Source organism: Erinaceus europaeus, chromosome 9 (genome assembly GCF_950295315.1).
Source record: "Erinaceus europaeus chromosome 9, mEriEur2.1, whole genome shotgun sequence".
In the NCBI taxonomy this organism is placed as follows: domain Eukaryota; kingdom Metazoa; phylum Chordata; class Mammalia; order Eulipotyphla; family Erinaceidae; genus Erinaceus; species Erinaceus europaeus.
Window position 1 is genome coordinate 39,577,745 of NC_080170.1, and position 16,960 is coordinate 39,594,704.

The 16,960-nt window shown below is 41.2% G+C and overlaps 1 protein-coding gene across 1 annotated transcript in view; it reads left to right on the top strand.

Annotated features, from left to right (window-relative positions):
* The window catches only part of LOC103120221 (olfactory receptor 10J1-like), a 44,212-nt gene that overhangs the window by 17,589 nt on the left and 9,663 nt on the right, over positions 1-16,960 (top strand). The window lies entirely within an intron of this gene.

Genomic DNA, 16,960 nt, shown 5'->3' on the forward strand with positions numbered 1-16,960 from the left:
ACATACCCTTTCCTCTATATCAAGCCTGATGCTGTCAGTATTGGCTTTTGGTATGGTGATGAACCATGTTTTATTTGTTAAAGGATCAAGGCCCCAACATGGAGCCCCAGAGTGAACTTCCCAATTACTAGGATGACATGCTGTTCCACAAGAAACCAGAACTCAGCCTGGCCTTCCTGCCTCCCTCTAGGTATTCATGGTGCTGCCTTGGCCAAAGAAATTCAGGACCTTGTAACACAGCTTCTGTATGGAGACTGCATTGTGGACCAAGCCAAGACTGGAGGCCTTTATGCAAATCCAGCCTCACTCCCCCCAAAGAGTGCAGGCCTTTTATTACAGATGGGGTGAAGCAGGACATGCAAGTCAGGAGCTGGTTTGGGGTCAATCAAGGAGGGGCCAGATCTCCCCTCAAATACTCCCTAACCTATCATTTTTGTGAGTATTTATTTATTTATTTATTTTAGAGAGAGGCAGAGAGTGAAAGACACAATAGCACCAAAGCTTCCTTCAATGTGGCAGGGCTAGGCTTGAACCTGGGTCATGCACATGGCAAGGCTGCACATTATCCAAATGAGCTATTTCACCTGCCCATCCTCCCATTCTAGGACAATTGTTTCTCCTGTTTCCAGAATGGCTTCAACTGCTGGAATTAAGCCCAACACAAGTTACCAATCTCTGGCCATGTCCTCCCCTCACAATCATGCCAACAGTCTAAGCCCAGACCTTTGGGATCTGACATCATTAGGGATATGACCCTTCTTTTCAGGATAGTGAGAAGTGAGCTGTCAGTTGCTGGGATGACTCTCCCAGGGGATGATGGTATAAAAGCAGCTTCTTCAAATGATAGCTTGCTAAATTAAATTTTCAAAAGGAAAGGAACAACAATGCATCATCCCATGCATGTTTGAAAGAGATAGAGAGTAAGACTAGTAAATTGTCAGCTTCTGAACAGGAGTTTGGTTCAACTTGACTTTGTGGTTCTTGCCAAGTTTCACGCCCTCTCTGTGCTTATTGACCTGCTCTTGGCTGGAAGGGTGTTGTGTGACCTGCTCTTGGCTGTGGGTATTGTGTTAAATGAATGACCTTAGGATAATGACCTTTAGGACAGGGATGGTACAAGGCAAAGGCTGTATTCAATATTACTGCTATTAAAACACTTAAAAGGAACCTTTAGATTAGAGAACAGCAAGGACATTCCCCATCATCCTGTCCATTCCTCCAAAGGACAAAAAAAATGGTGTCCAGAAACAAAAATATGTCACGGGGTATGTAAGCTGAACCCCCAGAGCTTTGTGCTATGAGGAACAGGTCCCACAACCTCACTCATAAGCCATAGAGATGAAGAAACTACCTCAGCCCCCAGTCAAAAGCAGTATAGACTAGGTCTATTTTATGCTTCTTTACAGAATTACACACTGAGAAAATGGAAACAGCTTCTCCTGAAGGAATCATTTTAAGCTGTTCACAGATAAGGAAGTGGAGGTCTTAGCCCAGCCAAGAACATTTGCATTTTAATAGTTAAAATTTGAACCTCTAATTCTATAGGACTTGGCTAGACAGTACTGTGACCAAGGCATTGGGGTGAGATGGCATGAGTAGGGGTCTGGAATGAGGATAGCTGGAATTAGACTTTCTGACTGTATTAATGCCTGCAGAAGGTCTACACAAAGTCTGTGTGTACGTACCCAAGTGCATATATGTGTGCCATGTGCAAGCAGGTATAAGAGAGCATACATCCATGGTATTACATGTGTGTTGGACTGGGCTGTTGCAGAGGAGATATTGTGGTTGCTTGTCTTGGGGATGGGATTGCACTGAGCAGGATGGGCTTGCAAAATAAAGATCCAATTGCTCCTGCCAATCTTTTGATTGACCTGTCAGACATTTTCCAAATATCTGAGCCCTGAAACTGACAGACAAATAAATACACTGCATCTTCTATACGTGTGTGTGTGTGTGTGTGTGTGTGTGTATACTGGATCTTACAGGAGAGAAGCTACTCTGTTCTTCGCTTCTCCTGGGACAACATTCGAGTGACTCACTGTTGGGGAGGCCAGATGACTGGTAGCAACAGTGTCACCAACTCTGCTGCCTCTGCTCTGGCTACATCAACTGCTGTCACATCCATCATGGTGTATATTCTTATTACAAAGCCATTTCCTTTTATTTCTTCTTGATGTGATAACTGGGAATTGTGCTGATTTATAAAAGATGTGTGTATCGAGGTAGGTGAGGTGGGTGGAGTTTGAGGCTCCAAAAATATCCACAGTTTGAGGGACCCTCTTGAAAAAATGAGAGAAAAAATTCCTGAACACAGTGTTAGGTATTAGAATTATATGTAAATAACTTGTAAAGCTCAGAAGAAATAACCATTTGCTGCTAAACACTTGGTTAGAATATTTTTACATTTTATATTTTATAATTTTTTATACTCTTTGCTCTTCCTGTTTGCCATACATTATAATGTCATGTTTATAGAGAAGTTCATTATATGTCTGTAATAGAACCACTGGCCAGCGTTCATCTTCATATGTTCTAGTGAGGGTGCACAATGCCAGGCAACCAACCTTTCCCACTGTCTGTAGGTTGCCCTGCTTTACACTTCACAAGCACAGGCATACCGATAATTCTTTTTTTTTTAATTTTTTTATTTAAGAAAGGATTAATGAACAAAAACATAAGGTAGGAGGGGTACAGCTCCACACAATTACCACCACCCAATCTCCATAACCTACCCCCTCCCATGATAGCTTTCCCATTCTCTAGCCCTCTGGGAGCATGGACCCAGGGTCACTGAGGCTTGCAGAAGGTAGAAGGTCTGGCTTCTGTAATTGCTTCCCTGCTGAACATGGGCGTTGACTGGTCGGTCCATACTCCCAGTCTGCCTCTCTCTTTCCCTAGTAAGGTGTGTCTCTGGGGAAGCTGAGCTCCAGGACACATTGGTGGGGTCTTCAATCCAGGGAAGCCTGGCCAGCATCCTGGTGGCATCTGGAACCTGGTGATTGAAAAGAGAGTTAACATACGAAGCCAAACAATTTGTTGAGCAATCATGGATCCCAAGCTTGGAATAGTGGAGAGGAAGTGTTAGGGAGGTACTCACTGCAAACTCTAATGTACTTCTGCTTTCAGGTATATATTTTGCAGTAGTTTATGGATACGTGTGAACATAAGCTCTCTCTCACAGAAACTGGTGTATATCTAGGTTATGGGACTTTGTTAGAAAGTGAACTACCTGAGATGAAATTAGAGTGTACTATAAAAGGAAAGGTCTCACCCGAGTAATGAAGCTGAAGGATTGTCATTCCACACGTGAAGTCTCTGGACACAGTCTGAGGTGAAGCATGTTGAGGTGGCAATGGTTGCGTTGGTTAGGTTGTGATCGGTGGATGCAATATTATTTGGTTTGGATTGGGAGACGCATACGGGAAAGTGGGCCCTGTCCAAGGGTTCCAGAACTGGGGGAAGTAGGGGCTCGATAATTCTTTTTATACCAGTTCTTTAATACCAGCAAACAGACAAAAGCATCCTAGTGTGCTATCACTTGGAATTTTGCATTACAGAGATATTCCTAATGGGACAGAACGTCCATCACTACCGATCTCCCCAGCTTCAATATTACAAGTAGGTCTGCTGTTCTTATTACTCAAGGAAGAAAGTGAGAAAGTGACAGACACAGTAAAGGAGAAAAGGCTTCTCTTAAGTAAGATTCCTTTATTCTTAACACTTAAGTTTAATGTGCAACAGGTTTGGAATTGAGATCGTGTGAAGACCCCATCCCCCCGGGGTTATAATTCATAGGAGTAGAAGGGCGGGGGGGCTGGGTGGTGGTGCACCTGGTTGAGCACACATGTTACAATGTGCAAGGACAAAGGTTTGGGCCCCTAGTCCTCACCTGCAGGGGGCAAGCTTTGCAAGTGGTGAACAGTGTTACAAGTCTCTCTTAAATATTTTTATTTATTTATTGGATAGAGACAGAGAGAAATTGAGAGTGGAGGAGAGTAAGAGCGAGAAAGAGAGACAACTGTAACCTTGCTTCACCATTCATGAAGCTTTTCCCCTGCAGATGGGGACCAAGGGCTTGAACCTGTGTCCTTACACACTGTAATGTGAGTGTTTAACCAGGTGCACCACCACCTGGCCCCTTGCAGATGTCTCTCATCTCCACCTTCCCTGTCAATTTCTGGCTGTCTTTGTCCAATAAAGATAAAAAAGAAAAGAAAGAAAGAGAGAAAGAGAAAAAAGAAAGAAAGAAAGAGGAAGGAAGGAAGGAAAGAAGGAAAGAAGGAAGAAAGAAAGAGAAAGAAAGAAAGAAAGAAAGAAAGAAAGAAAGAAAGAAAGAAAGAAAGAAAGAAAGAAAGAAAGAGGAGCTTAGGTATGGGGTGGTAGGCTGGTGATAGTGAAGGGGCCAAGTCACTGGATCATCTTTTGGGCAGTATTTTCTATCTGACCTGCTATGTTGGTAAAAATGAAATATTGTCCAAGACTTGCATCAGGAGTTCTTTGAGCTGGACATTTTTGTCTGCTTTCTGTATGCAGTTGGCTCCATTATTATCAGTCACATATACAACTGGTGAAAAGATTTTTTTTTTAATTTTTATTTTTCTAGTAGCTATAGCTAGGTAGAAATAACATGGGAAACTGAAGTGAAGGCCATGGCGTGTGTTGCTATGGCAAAATTGACATAACCAGGAAGATCCAAAGCAAAGGTCATGGCGAGTTCAGGGTGGCTAAGTTAAAAGTGAAAATCAGTGTCTTCTGTTCAGTTACACTTGTAAAACTGTGTAGACTGCAGATATTTCAACCCTGACCTTCATTTCCTGCCTCCAACACTCAGGATTGCAGAGACTCAAACTCATCACCAGTGAATCTAAAGTCAGGGTACTGAATCCTGGAACTTTTCCTGGATGCCATTTTGACCCTACATGGCCACGGACCCCAGTCCCACCGTGCACACATGCATTTGAGTGTGCACCAAGGTGCCCAGCATATCTGAAAGGTCAGGTTCAACTGTCCTGGATCCCAAACAACCACAATAGACAAGAAAGAAAGAGGCAAAGAGAGATTTGGTGAAATAGGCAAGATCTTATCTAGATGTGTGACTCAAAACACCTCATTTTTTCTTTTTTGATTTATTATTACTTTTCTTTATTGGGGGATTAATGGCTTATAGTCAGTAGTGAAATATAATAGTTTGTACATGCAAAATATTTCCACATAAGAATATAACCCCCCACTAGGTCCTCCTCTGCCATCATGTTCCAGGACTTGAACCCTTCTCCCCACCCCAGAGTCTTTTACTTTGGTGCGATATAACAATACTTTATTATTTTTAATATGTTTTTTATTTTCTCTATTTTATTTCTCTATTATAATCTCTATTTTATTTTGGGGGGAATTAATGGTTTATAGTAAATTCAGTTTTTGATACATGTATAAAATTTCATTTTTCTGCAAAACATTTTCAATCTTGGTCTAGGTCCTCCTCCTTTACGACCATCTACCAGACATGGTAGGTACCATCTACCTTGCCCCCTCTGCCCCAAGCCCCTGACCCAGAGTCATTTACTTTGGTACAATACACCAAACCCAGTCCAAGTTCTACTTTGAAAACACTTCACTTTTATGCATTTTAGAGAAACATGTGGCTTCTTGTAGAACCCGAAGGGGCTGAGGCAAGTGGGGGTCATGAAGCTAAACTGCCCTCAAACCCCATTCACTCTTGTGCTGAGCAAGCTCATGACCTTTACTTTCTTGTGAGGAAGAGAGCTTTGTCACAGAATGGGTCACCATTGATTCACACGGGACTGGAAACCCTGATCCAGATTTTCATGAAGAAGGAGAGAGGTAGGTGAGATGGGACCTTGAAAATAGACAATTCCATAGATTCCTCTCCCCATTGTTACTGGTAATTTCCATCAGGAACAACACAAGAGACCCCTTTGTGGGACCCCATAGGACCTTGCCCTCAATGCGGATCAACAATGGTAGAGAATGTTCTATCCCCTGAAGGGAGGCTGGACAACATACTTTATATTCCACCTGAAGAAGATGGGTCCTGAAACTGGCGCAGCTTGGAACGTTCCTATTCATGACCACAGAATGTGAGCTCAGATTTACAGAGATGCAGAGGTCACATAGGCTCCTAAGCAGAATATAAGCCCAGATCAAATCGATGGGGTTTACAGTTAACAATATTCATACACCTCTCCCATATTTGGGAGCTACTTTATTCCCTTATCCAGCTTTCTAGCCTTTTTGCCAGCCATGACATCATCTCAATAACTTGGGTCTACCTGAATATCAGGTGTCAGGCTCAGAAAAAACAAAACAAACAAACAAACAAACAAAAAACTAGTATAGTCATGGGCTCTTTGGAATATAACTGAAAGAGACCTACTAACTATCTACAAAATGGAGACCCTCAAATCTTCATCTGCAGTATTCCAGCTTTTAGCTTCATGATTAGTCAACAACTTGTTTGGTTTTATATGTTAACTCTTCTTTCAGCCACCAGGTTCCAGGTGCTACCACGATGCCAACCAGACAACCTCACCAATGTGTCCTGGAGCTTCCCCAGATCTCTGCCTCACCAGGGAAAGAGACAGGCTGGGAGTATGGATCAACCTTCCAATGCCCATGTTCAGCAGGGAAGCAATTACAGAAGCCAGGTCTTCCACCTCCTTCACCCTATAATGACCCTGGGTCCATACTCCCAGAGGAATAAAGAATAGGAAAGCTATCAAGTGAGGGGATGGGATACAGTGTTTTGGCAGTGGGAAATGTGTGGAGTTACACTCCTCTTATCCTATTTTTTGTCAGTGTTTACTTTTTATAAATAAAAATTAAAAAAAGAAAATAGACAATTCCAAAAAGATTCTTCCTTTCCTGCAAACACGAGGCAGTGTGCATAGGTGGCACACATGAAGGTTCAGAAAAACATAATTTTTGAGTATCTGATTCCGCATTAGAAAGTGTGAGTGTGCAGGAAGAAGTTGAAAAACAAGATCAGAAGAGAAAACACAAATAGAACCTGAACTGGAGTTGGTATATTGCACCAAAGTAAAAGACTCTGGGGGTGGGTGGTGGGGAGAGTACAGGCCCTGGAAAAGGATGACAGAGGACCTAGTGGGGGTTACATTGTTATGTGGAAAACTGAGAAATGTTATGCATGTACAAACTATTGTATTCACTGTCAAATGCAAAACATTAATCCCCCAATAAATGGGGAAAAAAGAAAGTGTCAGTGTGTGAGCATTGGACTGGATATTTGGATAGAATTGGGTCCGAATATCTAGGATGTCTCTGATGGGGAGTATTCCACAGGCCATTGTTTCATTTCACTGGGGATTTGCAATTTTTTTCAGAAGATTTATTGTTGTTGTTGTTGTTGTTGTTGTGTGTGTGTGAAAGAGAGAGAGAGAGAGAGAAAGTGCCAGGTGGTGGTGCACCTGATTGAGTGCAAATGTTATGATGTGCAAAGATTTGGGTTCAAGCCCATCTGCAGGAGGAAAACTTCACAAGTGGTGATGCGTTGCTTCAGGTGTCTCTGTCTCTTTTTCCTCTCTATTTCCCTCTACCTTCTCAATTTGTCATCCAATCCATTAAATAATGAGAGAGAGAGAGAGAGAGAGAGAGAGGAAGAGGAAGGATTAAGGGATTATTCTGTGTTGAGGGTGGAATTCAGGACTTCACATACCCAGTCTTGTACTGCACTCACTGAGTGTAGCTCTGGCTACTGCAAAAAATGTCTAATGAGGGAACATATAAATCCTTCATCAGTGAGATAGACACATTCATGTGACTATATATTATAGATCATTCACTGGGTTGACCCTTTCATAATCAGAATTTGTCACTTGATTTTGGAGATTACTTTTGAGTTATTACTATAATTGTGCCCTGTCGCTGTCAGCTTCAGTCATGTTGTAGATCTATGAAATGGGTTACAGTAAAGAAAAATGGAGACAAGCCTGGACCAGTATGAAATCTACCACAGATGAGTATGCCAAGCACATGCAGCCTTTATACAATACAGTCACTTTGTAGAAAGTTCTCTCTTCTTGGGTCTGGGTGGTGACACACCTAGTTGAGTACACATGTTACAGTGCACAAAGACCTGGGTTCAAGCCCCAGGTCCCCACTTGTGAGGGGAAAGCTTCACAAGTGATAAAGCAGGTCTGCAGGTATCTCTCTGTCTCTCTCCCTTTCTCTTAACTCCTTCCCTCTTAAAATCTGCCTGTATCTATCCAATAAATAAAGATAATTAAAAAATAAAAAATATTTTTAAAAAAGAAGGTTCTTTCTTCCTGGCCATAGTTGATAGAAGCAAAGTGGGGATTGTGAATATGAAATAAATGTTTTATGTTATTGATTCCTATCTTGGACTTATATCCAGTTTCCATATATTTCAATAACATCAAGATTCTGAACAAACAAATTGCTTCTAAGACTTTTAAAGAACTATGGTGGCTCTCTTTGAGAGGTTGGGAGGGTGGGGACACAGAACACTGGTGGTGGATGTGGTGTGGAACTATACACTATAATTCTTGAAACCCACTATTAATCACAAATTAAGAAATGAAAAAAAAACAGATGTTAATCTAATTTTAAAAGTAAAAAGGGAACTTTATAAATTATCACAAGCTACCACATTAAAGTGAGCACTAAACACAGCTTGCTGCTAGAATTTTGTGAGTTATATGCACAATTTCCCAGAGTGAATGAACTAAGTCTTGAAATCTATTAAGATCATTTGGTGTAACATGCTTTCCCAAACAGGCCACTCCTGAATGTGAATTATTAGGCTCATATATTAGAATAGCTTGACCTGATATTTGATCATTCTACCACTGAACCCAACAGAAAAAATTCATTTCAATACTAGAACATTTTGTCATACATGTTTATTTTTTCAGTGAGTATGTATGTGCTAAGCATTTGTTACCTGCTGGTTATACAAAATACATATAGGTAGATATTTTTTCACTGATGGAATGAAGATATTATGGGAGAAGATATCAAGTAATTAAGTAAACAAATAGACTAGTAACATCTTATAATTAGAGTTTAGAAAACAGCTGGTATACAGGCCAGAAAAATGGTTCGTATGGGTCTTGCACAGCTTTCAGCTTTGCCATGAGTGCAACCCAGGTTCAAGCCTGGCCTCCACCACACTGAAGGAAGATTTGGTACACTGGTCTCTTACACTCTCTTCTTCTGTTTCTCTGCTTAAAAAGCAGAAAGAAAGAAAAAAGTAACCAATGTGTTACCAAGAGCAAATTACTTTATATATGTCCTTAGAAAACATCTTACAACAGCATATAGTTTCAAGCATAATGTAGAGTGAACCAAACAAGAAGCTGAAAGATGTTTTGACTATTGAAGTCCAAAATCTTCATAGCAAAACATCAAAGAAATCTAGAATTGAGAGAATAACAATGGGGCAGAAGCACAGTGAGCGGGAAGACAGTGGCATACAAAGGATTGTGAGGTATATATAATGTCAGATTTTACTTCAAGAATAATGAAAAGTCAGCATGCCACTTTAAGTAAGGAAACAAAGCATACACACATATGTATGTATACACATAGATCTGTGTGTCTGTATACACACACACACTTGCTTTAAATGGGTTGCTTTTTTGTGCACATGCACATGTGTGTAGTGTGTGTTTAAAATGCAAAGTGGGATAAGACAATGACATTACTTATTAGATCTAGCAACGTAGAAGTTTTGGGATCCATAATGGCAATATCAGGGTGATGATATGTGGAAACCATGTGGAAATGGGTTGCAAGTGAACAGGAAGTGAGGAGGTAGTGATTGCACATGTGGACGTCTTTAAGGGTTTACTATGGGGTGGCAGTGGAGAAAAAAATGATTGTCAAGAGAGAGTTTGCCTGTTGTAGGAGTCATCAGGTCAGATTTATCAGATGGCAGGAGAAGCATAGGAAGAGATAGAGAATCAGGAAAGGCAAAGCTAGCCAGTTGATGGCAAAAAAGGAAAAATGATTCCTACTCATTCAGTGAGAGCATTTTTTGAACATAACACAGGTGTTTCTGCTATAATGTCATATGCATTTATTTCAAAAATGTCCTTGCAGTCTGTAAAAGCACACACTAAAAATAACAAGCCCTTTTGGAAAAAAATGTTGTAGGGTAACATGCAAAGCTTAGAAGCAGAGCACAAAAATGAATATTTCTACTAAAAAAGTGAGGCTATTGATCCAGCATTACTCCATCCTCACCTGACCTAAGCAGGTGTCAGAACATATGTTATTCTCTTGAATTAAAATGTTTTTTTTTTGTTTTATTTGAGAAAGACATATAAGAGAGAATTTCACATGAGGCTGAAGGAGATAGAGATAAGCCAGTCTATCACTCTGATACATGTGATGCTGGAGATCCAACTGGGAACCTCAAGCATGAATGTTTGATACTCTACAAGTTGATCAATTTCCCCAGTAACATCATACCTTTCTTATCCAACTCTTCCTCACACATTTTATACGTTTGATTCATTGGTGCTCAGCAGTGCAAGGCTTGTTGAGATAAATATTTATTAGATATATAAATGAGCAATTAACTCAGTGATTATTTCTCTCATGATTCTGCAGCCTAATAAGTCATCCTTCCCTTCCTTAGAGATAATTTCCTTTAAAAATGAAAAAAAAAAAAGACACTGTACCTATGTGTCAACAACTGCTTTAAAAAAAATGAGAAAAAACCTTTGAAAAGCTTGAGGGACCTGCCAGACAATACTCTCCCCTCTTTCAGGGGAGCCATCAATCTTATCTTTACATCTATATTCAAGTAAACCAGCCCCCTCAGGACATGCTCTTCAATTAATCCCTGTAGTAATTAGAATTTTATCTAGAACATATCATAAGATATTTTCTAATATGACTGATGACCTGCAAGTATTATTGAGTTACATAAAAGATGGAAATATAAGGCCTTGTAAATGCCGTTCCCCTCATCTAACCACAGGGAATTAGGTAGTGATTGCAATAGCTGAAAATACAGTGCAAAAAAGTCAAACTTTGTAAAAAGAAGCGGAAAGTCCTTTGCTACCCAACTCCTGCTTGCAAGTACCTCTTCTCCAGAGACAGGGCTGATGAGGAAGGCTTCTCCTTCCTTACTGTCCTAGTGAATTAAAGCCTAGCCCCTTCAGAAGCCATAGTCATCATGGCATGCCCATGACTATGTTTGATTGTAAGGACTAATCTGAAATGTGTCACTAAGAATTTGTGTCCAAAATGAAAGAAAAATGGGGGAAAGTACATACATTCTTTTACTGTGTGGCTCTCTTTTCTCTGTGCCATCATCAATCCTTTCTCAAACATTTCTTTCTCTCAAAGATATTTATTTATGAGAGGGAGAAACTAGAGCAGCACTACTCTGGCATAAGTGATGCTGAGGAGCAAAGATAGGACCTCAGACATGCAAGTCCTACATAGAGCTTTTATTAATTTATTTGCAGAATGGCATATGAATTTTCCTCAGTCTTCAGTCTGTTATATTATTGCCTTTTTCATATGCATGCTCATCACAAGACCTAAGCTTGTGGTATTATGACTCTTTGTGGTCACGTATTATCAAATTCAAAGTGAGTAATTTTCTTCCCTGGGTATAATACCACACATGCTAGATCTAAATTAGAGAACACAGGTTTTGGTTCCTGTCCCTTTCATTCTTGGCTTAAATTGATGATAGAAACTTCTTTACAAAAACAAGTCAATGAATAAACATAAAAGAAATGGCATTATTTATATCGTTGGGAGTCCGGCGGTAGTGCAGTGGGTTAAGCGCAGGTGGCACAAAAGCGAAAGGACTGACATAAGGATGCTGGTTCGAGACCCCGCTCCCCACCTGCAGGGGAGTTGCTTCACAGGTGGTGAAGCAGGCAGGTATGCAGGTGTCTATCTTTCTCTTCCCCTCTCTGTCTTCCCCTCCTCTCTCCATTTCTCTCTGTCCTATCCAACAACAATGACATCAATAATAACTATAACAATAGAGCAACAAGGGTAAAAAAAGTAAATAAATAAATAAATATTTTTAAAAAAGGAAAAAAGAGAAATGCCATAGCTAGCAAAGTTCTGCTTTTTTTTTCAATTCCTAATAAAGTACTGATTTAGACAAAAGTCTCCAAAAGAGGAAAGGGTAAATCACTGAAGGCATCTGCTTAATGTGCCATCTGTGACACTCACCCACTTCTATTGTTTAGAGCAAAGCAACTAGACAGCATGTCCTCTTGATTGGGGTTGCCAGATAAAATACAGGATTCTGAGTTATTAAAGTCTCAGACTAGCAATGAATCACTTTTATTTTGTCCCAAGCACAATTTGGAATACACTTACTTTGAAAATTTGCTGTTTACTCCAAATTCAAATGCACTGAGTGCTATTTTTATTTTGTAACTGACAGTCTAGTCAGTTAATGCAAATCTTAGCTGTTCAGTATGGCATGATATAGTTCTTAGTACACATAGACTAATACAGTTAGTACACAGCCATGCACCACTTATCGACAGGGATATATTATGAAAAAAGAATCCTTTGGAGAATCCTTTGCATGAACATCATTGAACATGATTGCACAAACCCCAAGTGGTAAAGCTGATTGCAAACTTTGGCAGGATGGAGGATCTAGTCTACCGGGACCCCTGCTCTATGTGCCCTCCAATCCTAACTAGAACATTAAGGAACTCCAGAGTTGTTGGTATGCTTCTAGTTCTGCTTCTGGGATCCCTTCTCTTACATTGCTTGATGTTGTGGTCTATTTAAATGGTCATTCTGTTACATTGGTTTGGTCTCACTTCCCCTGCCTCTGGGAGATTTGGTTTAGCTCTTGCTAGTTTTGCACTTCTTCCTTCTCCCCACCCCCTATCCTACGTACTTCCTTGATTCCTGACACTGCCACCAGAGGAGAAGGATGTAAGACAGATTTGGGTTGTGATTAGTTTAGATTAGTTTTTTGAACCGTTCGCTAGTGAATAAAGAAATACTGCTTCTCCACTCAGCTGTGTGTCCGTGGTCTCTGTCTCCCACCCGCGAAGCTAGCCTGGCATACTGGTGCCCTGAACTCTGACAACATATGGCGCCACAACGTGGTACCTGACCTGCCCATCCCCCAGATAAGTGAAGACGTTTGGCTACCTATCAACTATGGGCTGCTTTTCTATTTGTGAAGAAGTTTCCAAAGGCCTCTGCCCTTTCTTCATGAGACTGTTTCTCTGTTTCTGGAACATTTTGTTCTGGGCCACACTCTGGTTTCTGCCCGCCACCCACCCTCAGGAGCCAGCTCGCTGCCCCGGGGCTCGGGGCGGGGCTCTGAGATGCATGGCTGCCGCAGCCTCTGGAGCTGGGAGCAGGGCGGCGGGCATGGTGGGCAGTGCTGCAGCCCATCCTGGCCCTCGCCCCAGGGCACCTCGGCCCGTGACTTCTGCACAGCCAGCCCGCCAGCCCTCCTGCTATGAAGTCTGGGCAGATCCTGGACCACCCGAAGTGGGCTCCCTGCCGGGACTGGGCCCTCTGGCTGAGAGCCCCATCTTGGCTCTGAAGGCAGAGGAGCTAGAATATGCAGAGATCCATGCAGTGATGGCAACCTACAATTCCTGGAAGTGGAGCTCCACCTCCAGATGGCGCACCCCCTGAACAACTAAGACAGTGCAGATCTGGATTCATGTTTAAAATGACATGTCTTCGTAACAAAAGTTTTTCTCCTTGTGTATTGAAGACCATGTTATGTGTGTGTTTAAACATTAACTTTAAGGTTAGAAATGTAACTTTAAGGCTACATTCTTAGCAAAGTTAAATGAAAAAGGTTTTCAACATAATTCTCATAAAGGTAAAATTAACTTACATTTAAAGTCTGAGGTAAAAATTAGTTAAAAATCAATATATTTTAACTAAGTTGGTCTAAAAAACCTGCACACACCTAGGGTGTGTCTCCATCTTGTATGGGTGTAACAAAGGGTAAAAAAAAAAGATATTGTTGATATGTGAAGCTCTCAAATACCTTCTCAATTAGAAACAGTGGATTGCACAATGGTTATACTAATGATTCTTATGCCTTAGGCTCTAGCAGTGGTTCTTTGCCTTACCACATTTTATTGTGCTTAAATTGGTTAGGAGCCTTAAAATGAAACAAAAAAGACCTTCCAAGTTTATAAAAATACTTGAACCAATTATAATCATCGAGTTATCCATTGTGGTAAACTTCTAATCTGCTACAAGTTTTGTTTCATAAGTAAGTGAATTGCAGCTGTCAAGTTCTCTACAGAAAAGCAGAATTCCAGCAGCTGACCTTCCTCATGCAACAATTCACCCCCTGGCAATTCTTCAGTGGACATCTGCTTTTAACTGGCACTTCTATAGGACTTACTGGTACACAACACTACCATAGCTTCCCTTTATGCTGCTGGGTTTCTCAAAGACTGACTGCAGCCAGCTGCCTTGGGACTCTATCAGCCATACCCTCCCTGCATGCTAGATAATGCCCACAAAGTTAGGAAACACCCGTCGAGGCAAGAGAAGCCCACAGAGGCAAGAAAATGTCCTTTAGCTTGATAAAGCCTTGCCCACAGAGGCAAGAAATGCCCCCCTCAGGTCTTCCCTTGGCATCACACTGTTTCTTGTTGCTCGCTTACTTGTTCCTCCATGTTTGTGTCAGTTTCTTTTTTGAAAATGCCTGTACGATATAGGTTTCTGTTCACCCCACACTCCTGATACTATGGTCAATTAGTTAAAAAGAAAAGGGGGAATTATTGGTATGCTTCTAGTTCTGCTTCTGGGATCCCTTGCTTGATGTTGTGGTCTATTTACATGGTCATTCTGTTACATTGGTTTGGTCTAACTCCCCCTGCCTCCAGGAGATTTGGTTTAGCCCTTGCTAGTTTCGCACTTCTTCATTCTCCCTGCCCCCTATCCTATGTACTTCCTTGATTCTTGATGCTTCCACCGGAGAAGGATGTAAGACAGATTTGGGTTGTGATTAGTTTAGATTAGTTTTTTGAACCATTTGCTAATGAATAAAAAAATACTGCTTCTCCACTCAGCCATGTGTCCCTGGTCTCTGTCTCCCACCCACGAAGCTATCCTGGCATACTGGTGCCCTGAACTCTGACGACACAGAGTGTAAGTGAATACACCGAATATGAGTCTTATGAAGCCTTCGGAATACACTTCCCATCTACAGAAAATACAGGTGCTAGAAGAACAAATTAAATGGTATAGTAAGTGAAGAGCTATCTAAAAATGAGATGAGGAGAAAGCATGGGTTAGGGGGTGATATGATCTAGACCAGTCAAACTCAAAGGAGGGCAGTTTTTGCCTCCAGGGGAGGTTTGGTAGATGGTGGTTTTCTTCTGTGTGGTGGAGAAGGGGAAGAGATGTTACTGGCCTCTTGTTAGCATACAGGGAGACTACTGCTAAACATCTTGTAACATAGGGGGTGACTTCCCATACTCACCTACCAACAGAGAAGATATCAGGCCCCAAATATCAACAGTGCAACTGCTGAGAGGGCCTACACTGGATTAAAAGATCATTTAACAATCTAACTGTCTATAAGTCTTTGTGAGAACTAAGGTGATTGTCAATGAGTTGGGGGGGTGCTAAGGGAAGAGAGTCTGAGAACTTTGGTCTTGGGTACAGTGTGGAACTAATCCCCTATAATATTTAGTTAATTTATTTATTGAATAGAGACAGGGAGAAATTGAGAGGGAAGGGAGAGACAGAAAGGGAGAAAAAGAGACACCTGCAACTCTGCTTCACCTCTTACAAGTGGAGGCTGGAGCCTTGAGCCTAAGTCCCTGAGCAAAGTGATATGTGTGCTCTAGTAGGTACATCACCACCTGATCTTTTTCTCTGTAATCTTATAATCTTGCAAACTATTATTAAACCATCAGTGAAAAAATGTTAAAAAAATAAAAATGAAATCTAAGCATACAAAGTGCTCATTTGAACTTAATTAAAAAACTAGAATGTGAATGCAAACATTTCTTTTTTATTTCTTTATTGGGGGATGAATATTTTCAACAGTCAACAGTAAATACAATAGTTTGTACATGCATAACATTTCTCATTTTTCCACACAACAATACAACCTCCACTAGGTCCTCTGTCATCCTTTTTGAGGACCTGAACTCACCCCCCCACATCCACCCACCCCAGAGTCTTTTTTAAAATTTCTTTATTAGGGAATTAATATTTTACATTCACCAGAAAATACAATAGTTTGTACATGCATAACATTTCTCAGTTTTCCATATAACAGTACATCTTCCACTAGGTCCTCTGTCATCCTTTTTGGATCTGTATTCTCCCCCACACACACCCCAGAGTCTTTTACTTTGGTGCAATACACCAACTCCAGTCAAAGTTCTGCTTAGGGTTTTCTCTTCTGATCTTGTTTTTCAACTTCTGCCTGTGATGAGATCATCCTATATTCACCCATTTCTGACTTTTTTTTTAATTTAAGAAAGGATTAATTAACAAAACCATAAGGTAGGAGGGATACAACTCCACACAATTCCCACCACCCAATCTCCATAACCCACCCCCTCCCCTGCTAGCTTTCCCATTCTCTATCCCTCTGGGAGCATGGACCCAGGGTCATTGAGGGTTGCAGAAGGTAGAAGGTCTGGCTTCTGTAATTGCTTCCCCGCTGAACATGGGCGTTGACTGGTCGGTCCATACTCCCAGTCTGCCTATCTCTTTCCCTAGTAAGGTGTGTCTCTGGGGAAGCTGAGCTCCAGGACACATTGGTGGGGTCTTCAATCCAGGGAAGCCTGGCCAGCATCCTGGTGGCATCTAGAACCTGGTGATTGAAAAGAGAGATAACATACGAAACCAAACAAATTGTTGAGCAATCATGGACCCAAAGCTTGGAATAGTGGAGAGGAAGTGTTAGGGAGGTACTCACTGCAAACTCTAGTGTACTTCTGCTTTCAGGTAT